Below are 4,253 nucleotides of genomic sequence, written 5' to 3'. Positions count from 1 at the left end.
AGACGGAGAGCGGGGAGACAGACGGAGAGCGGGGAGACAGACGGAGAGCGGGGAGACAGACGGAGAGCGGGGAGACAGACGGAGAGCGGGGAGACAGACGGAGAGCGGGGAGACAGACGGAGAGCGGGGAGACAGACGGAGAGCGGGGAGACAGACGGAGAGCGGGGAGACAGACGGAGAGCGGGGAGACAGACGGAGAGCGGGGAGACAGACGGAGAGCGGGGAGACAGACGGAGAGCGGGGAGACAGACGGAGAGCGGGGAGACAGACGGAGAGCGGGGAGACAGACGGAGAGCGGGGAGACAGACGGAGAGCGGGGAGACAGACGGAGAGCGGGGAGACAGACGGAGAGCGGGGAGACAGACGGAGAGCGGGGAGACAGACGGAGAGCGGGGAGACAGACGGAGAGCGGGGAGACAGACGGAGAGCGGGGAGACAGACGGAGAGCGGGGAGACAGACGGAGAGCGGGGAGACAGACGGAGAGCGGGGAGACAGACGGAGAGCGGGGAGACAGACGGAGAGCGGGGAGACAGACGGAGAGCGGGGAGACAGACGGAGAGCGGGGAGACAGACGGAGAGCGGGGAGACAGACGGAGAGCGGGGAGACAGACGGAGAGCGGGGAGACAGACGGAGAGCGGGGAGACAGACGGAGAGCGGGGAGACAGACGGAGAGCGGGGAGACAGACGGAGAGCGGGGAGACAGACGGAGAGCGGGGAGACAGACGGAGAGCGGGGAGACAGACGGAGAGCGGGGAGACAGACGGAGAGCGGGGAGACAGACGGAGAGCGGGGAGACAGACGGAGAGCGGGGAGACAGACGGAGAGCGGGGAGACAGACGGAGAGCGGGGAGACAGACGGAGAGCGGGGAGACAGACGGAGAGCGGGGAGACAGACGGAGAGCGGGGAGACAGACGGAGAGCGGGGAGACAGACGGAGAGCGGGGAGACAGACGGAGAGCGGGGAGACAGACGGAGAGCGGGGAGACAGACGGAGAGCGGGGAGACAGACGGAGAGCGGGGAGACAGACGGAGAGCGGGGAGACAGACGGAGAGCGGGGAGACAGACGGAGAGCGGGGAGACAGACGGAGAGCGGGGAGACAGACGGAGAGCGGGGAGACAGACGGAGAGCGGGGAGACAGACGGAGAGCGGGGAGACAGACGGAGAGCGGGGAGACAGACGGAGAGCGGGGAGACAGACGGAGAGCGGGGAGACAGACGGAGAGCGGGGAGACAGACGGAGAGCGGGGAGACAGACGGAGAGCGGGGAGACAGACGGAGAGCGGGGAGACAGACGGAGAGCGGGGAGACAGACGGAGAGCGGGGAGACAGACGGAGAGCGGGGAGACAGACGGAGAGCGGGGAGACAGACGGAGAGCGGGGAGACAGACGGAGAGCGGGGAGACAGACGGAGAGCGGGGAGACAGACGGAGAGCGGGGAGACAGACGGAGAGCGGGGAGACAGACGGAGAGCGGGGAGACAGACGGAGAGCGGGGAGACAGACGGAGAGCGGGGAGACAGACGGAGAGCGGGGAGACAGACGGAGAGCGGGGAGACAGACGGAGAGCGGGGAGACAGACGGAGAGCGGGGAGACAGACGGAGAGCGGGGAGACAGACGGAGAGCGGGGAGACAGACGGAGAGCGGGGAGACAGACGGAGAGCGGGGAGACAGACGGAGAGCGGGGAGACAGACGGAGAGCGGGGAGACAGACGGAGAGCGGGGAGACAGACGGAGAGCGGGGAGACAGACGGAGAGCGGGGAGACAGACGGAGAGCGGGGAGACAGACGGAGAGCGGGGAGACAGACGGAGAGCGGGGAGACAGACGGAGAGCGGGGAGACAGACGGAGAGCGGGGAGACAGACGGAGAGCGGGGAGACAGACGGAGAGCGGGGAGACAGACGGAGAGCGGGGAGACAGACGGAGAGCGGGGAGACAGACGGAGAGCGGGGAGACAGACGGAGAGCGGGGAGACAGACGGAGAGCGGGGAGACAGACGGAGAGCGGGGAGACAGACGGAGAGCGGGGAGACAGACGGAGAGCGGGGAGACAGACGGAGAGCGGGGAGACAGACGGAGAGCGGGGAGACAGACGGAGAGCGGGGAGACAGACGGAGAGCGGGGAGACAGACGGAGAGCGGGGAGACAGACGGAGAGCGGGGAGACAGACGGAGAGCGGGGAGACAGACGGAGAGCGGGGAGACAGACGGAGAGCGGGGAGACAGACGGAGAGCGGGGAGACAGACGGAGAGCGGGGAGACAGACGGAGAGCGGGGAGACAGACGGAGAGCGGGGAGACAGACGGAGAGCGGGGAGACAGACGGAGAGCGGGGAGACAGACGGAGAGCGGGGAGACAGACGGAGAGCGGGGAGACAGACGGAGAGCGGGGAGACAGACGGAGAGCGGGGAGACAGACGGAGAGCGGGGAGACAGACGGAGAGCGGGGAGACAGACGGAGAGCGGGGAGACAGACGGAGAGCGGGGAGACAGACGGAGAGCGGGGAGACAGACGGAGAGCGGGGAGACAGACGGAGAGCGGGGAGACAGACGGAGAGCGGGGAGACAGACGGAGAGCGGGGAGACAGACGGAGAGCGGGGAGACAGACGGAGAGCGGGGAGACAGACGGAGAGCGGGGAGACAGACGGAGAGCGGGGAGACAGACGGAGAGCGGGGAGACAGACGGAGAGCGGATTGAGAAAAAGGTTTTTTTTTTTTTTTAAGTAATTATACTCATCTATCTGACATTATCAGATGCACACGGTGTCATCCCTTTGGGTCCTCACATGGATTGTGGGGGCACCGCCATTCCACTTGGTGAAAAGAAGTCCAGTGATGTAATGACATCTGCAGGGAGGTCACTGCTCTGGGGGGCACAGGATGGGGAAAAGTCACAACACCTAGAATAAAACAGAAAAAAAAAAATCATGCAGAAAACTGGATACAAGTAGTGGCTGACACCAGTGGCCATCGGGCTAATACTGAGCAGCACAGCGTGCGAGGGGAGAATAAAGCCAGGGATCTGGAGACATTGTTGTAAAGCTGTTTCGCTCCCAGAGGTAATAGGTCAGTCATCAACCTGACAGCAGGTGTCCCCAATAATATTAATAATATTAACAGGACCGACTCCTCACCATCAGGCAGAGATTCTCATGCCAAGTAATATCAATCCCTCAGATCTCCATCATCATTCATCCCCTCCCCTGTTCGCCCCCACACACAGCACTATACTTCCCTGCACCCCCCACCGCAAGTGACATCACACACATTGACCTGCACAACACGTGACATCAGCCCCCCACACCACACAGACCCATGCGAGTAACATCAGCCCCATTCTGCAGGTAGACCCCCCTGCACGCAGATCCCCCACGCATGCAACATGACCCCCTTCCCACTGAGACCCCCAGCATGCAGTCACCCTTCCCCAGGCAGGCCCCTCCAGCACGCAGTCCCATGCAAACAACATCTCTCCCTTCTCCCCAGACGGACCCCCCGTCCAGCATGCACATGCAGCCCCATGCAAGCACCACCACCCCATCCTCCCCAGGCAGCCCCATGCAAGCACCACCACCCCATCCTCCCCAGGCAGCCCCATGCAAGCACCACCACCCCATCCTCCCCAGGCAGCCCCATGCAAGCACCACCACCCCATCCTCCCCAGGCAGCCCCATGCAAGCACCACCACCCCATCCTCCCCAGGCAGCCCCATGCAAGCAACACCACCCCATCCTCCCCAGGCAGCCCCATGCAAGCAACACCACCCCATCCTCCCCAGGCAGCCCCATGCAAGCAACACCACCCCATCCTCCCCAGGCAGTCCCATGCAAGCAACACCACCCCATCCAGCCCCATGCAAGCAACACCACCCCATCCTCCCCAGGCAGCCCCATGCAAGCAACACCACCCCATCCTCCCCAGGCAGCCCCATGCAAGTAACACCACCCCATTCTCCCCAGGCAGACTCCCACTTACCTGATCTGTGACTTTAGAGAATGACCCCAAATCTTGCACAAAAATCCTCGAAATCCAGCCATAACATCCACAGCCTCCTCCTGTCTGCTCTGCTCTATGGAGGAAGAGGCAAATCCTGCACAAAACACTCCAAAACCAAATCCTGCACAAAATCCCGCCATGATATCCACAGCTTCCTCATGTGTGCTCTGTCTGTTCTATGGAGGAAGAGGCACCGCCCCTTCCGGTCACATGGGCAGAGGTCCTTTAGCCGACTTGGATTTAGCCTCTACCATACCT

The sequence above is a fragment of the Ranitomeya variabilis genome, chromosome 4 (assembly GCF_051348905.1).
Source record: "Ranitomeya variabilis isolate aRanVar5 chromosome 4, aRanVar5.hap1, whole genome shotgun sequence".
Taxonomy (NCBI): domain Eukaryota; kingdom Metazoa; phylum Chordata; class Amphibia; order Anura; family Dendrobatidae; genus Ranitomeya; species Ranitomeya variabilis.
The sequence above is the reverse complement of the archived record's forward strand: the minus strand, read 5'-3'. Positions refer to the sequence as shown.